Here is a 9,969-nt window from a genome sequence, read left to right as displayed (position 1 = left end):
TCAAAGATCTTGAAATGATGTCATTGTCGTCTATTTGAGAGGTTCCTTGCGCCATAATATGGATTACTGCATTACACAACCTCTCGACAACACAACTGGATGGTATTGAACAAATCATGACAAAGGCAAGAAATTCCTCTAATTTACTTTTGTGTGTGTGGTAGTTCATTGAAAACTATTCCTGTTGACTGTTTCATTAAGCTGGTTAGGAGAAATACTAACTAAAATAGAACATATTTTTCTTTGTTTACCACACAATCCCATGTCTGTTATTTCATAGTTTGTATCTCTTCAATGTATATACAATGCAGAAAATCATTAAAAAAAACATTAAATGAGAAAGGTGTGTCCAAACTGTTGACTGGCATTGTATATGTGTTGATATAAAATCATATTTGCATGTTTTTTTATAATATGGAATATTTCTGCCTCTTTTTTTTAATCCTACACCTCCTCATCACACCAGGCTTTTTCAAATAAAATATGTATTGTTATGACAGCAGCATGATTAAAAATCAGAATTAAAACTAAGTAAAAAACCTAATTATATGTACATATAAAGGGGCTCAACTTGCCTACAACAAGCACAACAAAATATTCTTTGTGCCACTCTGGAGTGAAGCATCTGTATGTTCCCTCATCAGGAGAGTGTAAACTTTTGAGTAGTTTTGGTGAAATGTCTCTGCTTCAGTTTTTAAGTGAACACTGTTGTTCTACAATCATAGGACACATCCTCACCAGAGCGCCACACACAGAAAGCAGAGTGGTTTACTATTGTTGTTACTATTGTTACCACCGTTGGCTGACTTGCACCAATCAGTTGCACCAATCAGTTGACTCAGTTGACAGTTGACTTTGACCAGTGAGTGTATGTAAAGCTTCAGAAGCTCCTATTAACTGCATCTTCTCACAAAGTGACAGCAGAAAAAGTCTTTAAATGCACTGTAATGAAAATGTACAGTATGATGTATGATGTTGTTGAACACTAATTGTGAAAATAGTAAAAAAAAGTTCACTGGATAATAAATGTACATGCCCTGTACTGCCTAACTTTATTTCCCATATCTTATACAACAAATTCATTCTTTTGTTTTGCAGGGCAAGTGCATATTGCCATTTTATTTATTCATATTTATTTATTTTATATGTATTATTTAAGTGTATTAAATTTATGTTCCAGACTTAACTAAAAAAAACAACATTTTAAAATATGAGATGTTTTACAGATGCAGGATAATATTGTATAACTTGTTTTTTGTTTCACGCTATTTTAAATGGAACTGAAACATTATATTAATGCATAATGCACTAAATAAAATGAACAAGTTCAACACAAAGCTTCACAATTCAGCAGTATTTCTAATTTATCTACTAGCACAGAGTCTCTCCTCCTTTCTTCCGTCAGGTGTCTCTGCTCTTTGTGGCCTGTAAGACAGAAAACACAAAGGATATATCCCCAACCATGGGGGATTCAAGATCAGGAGTAATTAATGAAATTAAGAGGAAGTGGCTGGAGGCCATCAGTCTTACCTTCTGGATGGTGGAATAGAGAAGTTCCTCCTCTGTTACACTTGTTGGATTCAGAGATTCAGACTGTGCTTGAGAAACATGGGTTATGTTAAGACACATTAACTGTGATAATCTAAATGCTACATTTCAAAGAAATTATCTAAATGAATCATAATCCCCTGTTCAAGTGAAACTATTCATTTTTAGCTGCACCACTGGATAACTTAAAATAAAAAATCTTCAGTCTTTTTCTGTTTGTTCTGTCCAACACTTTCATATTATGAGGCGTGAAGCTTGAAGTCTCAAGACTGCCATAAAGGACTGTTTTGTTTTTACTTTTAAGCATGATGATCTGCTACATATCATATCAGCATCTGTTTCATAAAAAAACATGTTAATTTGTATGATGAATTGATGAGGAAGAATTTAACAATCTCACAGCCTGAGGGAAGAAGCCGTCTTTAAGACTGGTGGTACAGTAAAGGTAACAGATAGTAGCAGTCACACTATTGGGGTCAAACTAACAGGTCACGTTAAAATGTGGGACCAGATAAAGAGTTCAAACATCTGTAGATCTGCTAAATGAAGATTTGGGGAGTGTCTGTTAACTCTAAGGGCATTTTTTAATTTTTTTGAAAATATGCATTTTCATGATGTACAAACCATCCAGAGGAGGAGCTTGTGGAGTCTCACTTGTTTTTAAGGTGGAGTAAACAGCTTGAAGTGAGGACTCATCACCATCTGAAAGTGAGGAAGCAAGAGACCATCAGACAGACAAGTGAATGTAAAAGGGCACATCAAAAATACTCACATGGGCACGTTAGAAATAAATTGCACTATTGCAGACTAAAACTGTCAGCGAGCGCCTCTCACCTCTTTCCCTCTGTGGTTTTCTGCTGTGGTTTGTCTCTGGGCTCAAATTATCAGCAGCATCTGCAAACAAAACAGCACGTATGAGACGCTGAGGAGGAGGTTAAAAAATACAAGCCACCAGCCCAGCTGTGCAGCACGTCCTCAACACTTTTACTGGTAATCACTTCAACTGCACTTTCCACACGACAAAACAACTCGTCTTATTATTCTAGTTCACCACTTCATCTCTCAAAATAAAGAGTATACCAAATTTTAGAATGTAATGTGTTTCTGACAGCATGTTAAAAAAAGAGATATGTATATATAAATTCAAGTAAACCTTTATTCTTCCTCTGTTTTGTCACGACCACTGCATACGTCACACCATCTGGATCAGATCCATCGGCAGAAACTGAAACATACAACTAAACGTTTATAAAACAGGTACCAGGTACACATGTTGTAAATAAATATGGTAAATGAAGGTCCTTTTTACATCTATAGCCTTAGTTTTTTGGTCTTTATGTTAAAAAGACATCAAAATAATGGGTTGGAGTTTCAGTTTTGAGTTGACACGGAGAAATAACTACAGTTACATGTTTGCTCTCACCTATTTGACCGTCCTCGCCTGACTGTGATTCTGCTGTTGGTGTCTTTGAGGAAAAGCAGAAAACCACTGATGGATAGAAAGTTTAAGTTAAAGATAGTGTTTTCAAAAACAATGTAGAATATGCTTTAACAATTCTCTGTAGTCTTCCCTGCACATACAACAGATAAGATTCTTATTTCTTATTCTTATTTTATTATTACTTATGCGCTGTAAAAAATAAGTGCAACAATGTAACCAGTACAAAAAAATTTGTAACACTATAAAACACAAGTGTATGAAATAAAGTGTAAGTCAAACATATGAACATGATATCCTCAAAGCTTATCGGTTAAGCAAATGTTTAATATGATATGAAATAATATTTGAATCCATCTTATGTTTTAAATTATTTTAAACTTCTGAGAAAATAATTTGACACACATGATTATAGCTGTAATCACTTTGCCTCACCATTGCAATGATTCCTAAATTGTTAGAAACATTTTAAAATATGATGGGATGCTCTCTGTTTCATATGTCAATGGCCACAGTTGCTTACTAGTTTAAGTGTTTCTTTGGCAGTTATTTACATACAGTATGTATACTATGGTGGTAGTTAATTTTCTGTACCTCTGTGTTTCCTAAAATGGAGGAATCCCACCAGCAGCAGCACCAGAGCCATCATTAAAACGGTGACAGCAATCCACAGCAGGGTGAAGACATGGGGGGAGTCTGAGTCATCGGGGAGGGTCTCTTCATGAGGGGATGGAACGATGATAGAAATGTTAAAGTTAAGTAAATACAAATAAACGTAATGTTGAAGGTCCAGTGTGTAACACTTACACACAAGTTCACTTCTAAATAACACTATATTCTACACACAGGTCCTTAAATAAAGTCAGTTTGAGTCATTGCATTGTGTGTGGGTCAATTTTTTATAAAAATGGCAGGTGTCGTACAAAATATTAAAACAACTCAGTGTGCCATCATTGTGTATAAGCTGCACCCCTCCTGGCCATAAAACTACTTTGTTGTAACATTTTAATATTTCACCTCCTACAGCCAGCCAGCTCCCCGGTGATTCTCCAACATCCGAGATGCTGCACTTGTAAAGGCCTTCATCCAACTTGGTAACATTCTTAATGGTTATTTCTTCTGCAGGAATGCTCTGCACAAGGACGTCATCTTTGAAAAAAAAAGAGCTTGGAGGTTGGGGATAGTTGTCCTGTGTCTGCAGTGCAGAGTCACATTGTTCCCTTCCAAGACCGGAAGAATAGGACTGTCCAATATCACAGGATATTGAGTATGGACAAACTGGAGAATTACCACAAATTGGGAAAACCTATATTTACTTTACATTATAACTCTCTTAACATCCATGCTTAAAAACACAGGGAAATTGTCATGTGAAACAAAGTGGCAATTCAGCCTGACTCTAAATTGTAATCTAATCAAAGTAAGCTTCTATTAAATTGTATTATTAAAACATTGTGTTCTTTCCTAGGAAGTAAAATAACAGACCTAAAATGTATAAATGTGTGAGTCCTTTTTTTCTGAACTGCTGACACACTTGTGGATTTAATTGCTGTTGTATAATTTTATATTAATGATGAGTTACCTGGCAACTGGATCACTCAAAGTGAAACTGAGCATGAAAGCAGGACCATTCATCATACTGTCTTTATTCATTTATAAATTGTTAACTTTGGCCTTTAATGAAGTCCTCATTTATAAATCAGACATTTTCTTTGCACACACATTTGATTTAAAATCAACTTTCTGTCATCTAATTATTTTGCTAAACTTGAAGTCTTTCTTATATTTTTTTTAATAGTGACTTTGTTGCTTTTGTTACATACTGAAAACAGTACATGCAATAACACATGTAATGGCTATACTTGGAAATGCATGATCTGTTACTTGGAGGTAACAGATCATGCATGAGCTGTTAGCAGTTGATAAACCAGAATTAAGTTTACACCCTGTCAATGATTTACAGACTTTGGCTGAGCAGTCCGATTAAATGACCGACACACAATGCAGCAGGTACGTCGTCTTCCCAGTTTTTGTTTCAACTAACTTTTATTCTAAAACACAAAATGCTTTACCGACATAAAAGTGGGTCTGCATTCATAGTTGTGCGTTTTGTAGTAATAGTATGTGACAGATAATGAAGTCATTTTCTTAGGTCTGTTTCATCTTTAATGTGTAAAAGGTTGAAACCATCCATCCAAATGTATGTCAAATGTTATGTAATTGTCATATAATTATTTCGGTTTATATCAGCCTTCATTTTATTTTTTTTATTATTTGAACAGGAAAGTTGTTAGTTTTGACACCCAATTTGTATCCTTTTTTATAGGAGTCATTGGACTCGAATGAAGGCTAAAATATGCTATATTTAAGTCTGGCAAAATTCGTCTGTGCCATGTTGGCAGGAAAAATAATACTACAGTATTAAATTAACTTTTACATCAGTAGTAATGAAGTACTGTGTACTGCCAGTGAAGGTGTTTTCACATGTGTTATAGTATATTTCGCTTACAATGTATCATTGGTCTTTGTTCATTTTCAGAACTTTAAGATGATTCCCCAGACAACTGGACTTCATTTTCCTCTCAAAACTCTCAGTGTTTTGATTTTCCATCTTCTCCTTGCACACTTTTGTAAAATATGAATTGAAAACTGCAATAAAAGCAATTATTTTCTCTGCTCAAAGGTTAAGTTTCCTGAAGTCCAACAGTCAGTTATAATGCTGTATTCTGCCTGATCAAGTGAATGGGGTTCATTAATCCTGTGCATCACCTCTCATCTTCTTTTTCCTCTCAGGTTGAAGACAAACAAGCTGAAGTCCAGCAGCTCCAGGATAAAATTGAGAGGTTGGAGACCAACCTGCAGACCCCGATGAAGGATCTGGAGTCCAACAAAGAGAAGGTTCATCTCTTCATTATTTTGTTGTATCTATTGAGATTTCAAGCCTAGTAAGAAGAAAAAGAAAACCTCTGACATTGTGCTGCAGATCATGTTGTCGTCTGTTCTCTTACATAATGTGTAATATGCCTAATCTCTAATCTCCATTTCCTTGCTCTCACTGAGAGAGGCTCACATTGAGCTGGAGACCAAGGAGGTTTACCTGGGTCTTAACCATAATGTATTTGCTGCAGGCATCCTACTTATCTGTTTTCAGCTCCATTTTAAATCTGCATCTGCCTTTATTTTTTCTGGAGTTTAAAAAGCCAAAATATTATACTATGGTTTTTAATGTGTTGTTTCTGATGTTTATGTATTTACAGTAGCCGTTAAAATGACATTGACACAAATCACATGTTACTTTAGTCAGTTTCTTAGAAAGCTCATCCGTCATCTTGTCTTTTTTCATTTTTTCTCTCTTAGTTAGAAGACAAACTAGCTGAAGTACAGCAAGAGATCACGTGTGAGAAACAAATGAGGATGGAAGCTGAGAAAGAAGTGGAGGCCAAGAAAACAGAGGTTCATCATTTAACTTTAATCATTCTAAATATATTTCACTGTCAACAGCATATTGATTTGTTTCCAGCCAACTACTTGCTTGTTTCCCCTTAACTATTTTATAGCTGTCTTTTTGTCTCACATTTGTGTCTTTGATATTTATTGTAACATTTAAAGATTTGTGTTGTTTACGTTCAAATAGAATTTGAAGGTGATTTTAACTGCTTATTGCATGTATTTTCTAACTGCTGCTTGGACCAGTAGTGTGAGTCAAACCAGACATGAGAGCAAAGACCAACAGAAGTGTGTTTTTGAGTCCACAGACACAGCTGCCACTGCTACTATTAACCAACTTGTGTGTTAGTTCATCCACTTACTGTATGTTAGCTCTCTTTCTGTCTGTGTATACTGTGCTGACGAAGTGCTGCACATTGTCTGGATTAATACGAAAACATTTAAATATGTAATTTAAGCAGTAGCAATTGGTGTAAATTGGAGTGATAACAAGCAGGAAAATAACACATAAATGTATAAGATGGGGGCTCCCTTGCTAGCAGCTACACAGCGTTGTAATTGCACATACTAAAAAGAAATGTATTGAACCTGGCATGTAGCATCTGCCCTGAAGTAAACTGCTCAAAATCTTTATTTTATGAATGAGTACATGCTCATCAGCCAATGCTGCAGCCTCAGCAACAGCGGCAACCTTACGTTCATTAATGTAAGTGGCCACCCGACTGGACAGAGAGTTTTTAAACTGCTCTAACAGGACCAAGTTACACAACATCGTCATCAGAAGCCATACACCAACGATTGAAGTGATTAGTCATCTTCCTCGAAAACCCTGTGCTTTTCCTGACAACACACACCGCAACAACAAAACCTGATTCTGACCAAGTCCTTGCTTGTGCAATCCGCTCTCACAGAGAGAGAAACACACCTGGATCCCTCTCATTGAATTTAGGCAAGAGACGCAAATTACTAACAACATCTGGAGATCCTGACTGTGAAGATGAACTTTCTACCCTTCGCAATACATCCCCAAAAAGCTTACCATCTCTGACTAGTCCCAGTTTAGCAGTTTGCATTGCTATCTTTTCTTGCTCTTTCTCCTGCCACAAACGCTCAATCGCCACATGCTTTTCAGCCTCCAACTTGTGCTTTTCTATCTATTTTTTTCCTTTCCAGTTAGATAAGATAAGATATAGGCCTACTTTTATTAATCCCCCGTAGGAGAAATTACACACAGCAGTACTGGGGAATATAGTGCAATAAAAAGCGTTTATTAGACCAACGTTAAAGGTATATGCCACCACCTACTGAATCGGAGTGTGTAAAATCATGACTATATTGGAATTATATCCTGTATATTAGACCTGTCTCATTAAAGTATTTGATTAAAAGAGCTAGTACTGAGCTCCCAGAGGGGTTTTAAAGGAGCATGTCACACAGGCCTCCAGTACCTGCACAGGAAGCAGCCACAGACAGAGGAACAGGAAGACAGGGCAGAGCGGGTCGTCACATAAGGGGTTAGGTTAGTCTGAGAGTGAGAACTCCTGCTCACCTAAAATATACCTGTCTACCTTTTATCATTTAGTTAATTAGTTTTCTCTGCACCATATGGGTTGAAAACCAGTGCCTGTATTTAATTCATGACACAGAGAATACTCCGTCATTTCTGATTGGCTAGCAGGTATTCAGAATTATATTATATAATCTACAGTATATCTCATAGCAACAATCGCCTTTTTGTAGCTAGTGTGAATGTAATAGTATACTCTGAGGTGTCATCAGATAGAAAAGGAAGGAAGAGTGGAAACACTGCCACAATTAATTTCATATATTAAAATACCAGCTTTGTTATACAAAACCTGTGAGCTCATGGTAAATAAGGAAACATACTGAGAGAGACAGACAGACTTGTTTCTTTAAGGTCTATATCGTGTTATGAATTTGCCTTCCACCACATTATTTGTTTGTTTGTTCATTTCCAATTGTCTCAATGTTTTTTTGTCACACATCTTCTGCTTTTATCCCCAGTTCATATATTGTAAACATACATTATCCACATGAAGAACCAACATATCTTGAGATTAAATATATTACATTTGTTAAGTCCAAGTCAACTGCAGTCAAATGTTGAGACAATTCAAACCACAATAGAACAAATCTGCAACACCCAAATGTCACTGCTGTACATGAAACAAAGTCATCAGTTTTTAATTACTCAAGAAAAGAGCAACATTAATGGATACAGAATTTCATTGACAATCTGTGTTCAGGTTGGTTTATGGCCACATTTTCAAAATGCATGTAAAATTGACCTTCAGCCTGACAATATTATCACATTTTTGCATTTATGTCCAAGACAGAAAACCTGTCTTTTAGTCAGCAGCTTCACAGTCCAGATTGTGTGTTGTCTCTCTCTCAGAAAGACCAGGCGCAGGGTGGCAGCGGCTCGGCTGCTAAGGAAACAGACATCATTGAGTATGAGGTCGACCAAGGGGGAGAATATATCAGTGTCAGAAATGTGTCCAGTGAGGTAATGTTGTTTATGTGGATGAACAGTGACTGTGTACAATGTGATTTTATAGCCATTAACAGTGTATCAAATCAAGCTAATGATCTACTTTTTTATCTCAGAATCCATCTCCTATTGTTTTTGTGTAAAAGAAACATACAGATTATCATTTCCACAATGCATTTAACTCACAGTGCACAATCCATGGGCTGTATTTAGCAATTCATGATACTGCTGTGAGTGCAAATAAATAGATAGATATAAATACTTTATTTATCCCTAAAGGATAACTTTAACTCCATGTTAAAGTCTGGATAGGAAATGATAATGTTAGGACAAGGCTGTCATCATTAAAGGATCCGCCAGTAATAACACAAATACCATTATTTGTTTGTAATTTAGAAGATTAATTCTTGCAAAACAGAACTGCAGATCAAAATTCCACATTAAAATGTCTTTTCCTGGCTCATTCAAGACAGGTTTTATAATTCTGAAGATTTAATTCATCTGCTAAGAAAATGCACCCATGAACCAATATAATAATAATATGTATAGTAAATGAAATCACATACTGTTACACTAAGACAGATATTTTTGTGAATACTGTCCATGGTGATTTGCTTGTGTCTTTTTGTCTCACCCCTGAATTTCTCTCCAACAGGACCAACAACTGGAAGGCTGGGAATTACATGTACGAGTCAACAATAAAAAACCCATCATACACCCATTTGAAGATAATATTCTCAAGGCTGGAGACAGTGTCAATGTGAGTTTGTCTTAATTTCTCAATTATGTTTGCCATGTTTTTTTTATTTTCTATCAACTGTTACTCTAATCTCACCTAAAGCCACCTGGGGAGTGAATTTACTGTAGCTCTTTCCAGATCTGATCTTCAGATAATAACATTAAACACAATTCCCTCACTGAGCAGGTGGAGTGGAACCCGATAGCCTGGGGCATTGGAGACCAACTGCTGGTCACCCTCTACAGCCACACCACAGAGGTCTGACATCACCTCGCATCACTCACC

The sequence above is a fragment of the Morone saxatilis genome, unplaced genomic scaffold (genome assembly GCF_004916995.1).
Source record: "Morone saxatilis isolate NCDOM2014 unplaced genomic scaffold, NCSU_SB_2.0 Contig4, whole genome shotgun sequence".
Taxonomy (NCBI): domain Eukaryota; kingdom Metazoa; phylum Chordata; class Actinopteri; family Moronidae; genus Morone; species Morone saxatilis.
The sequence above is the reverse complement of the archived record's forward strand: the minus strand, read 5'-3'. Positions refer to the sequence as shown.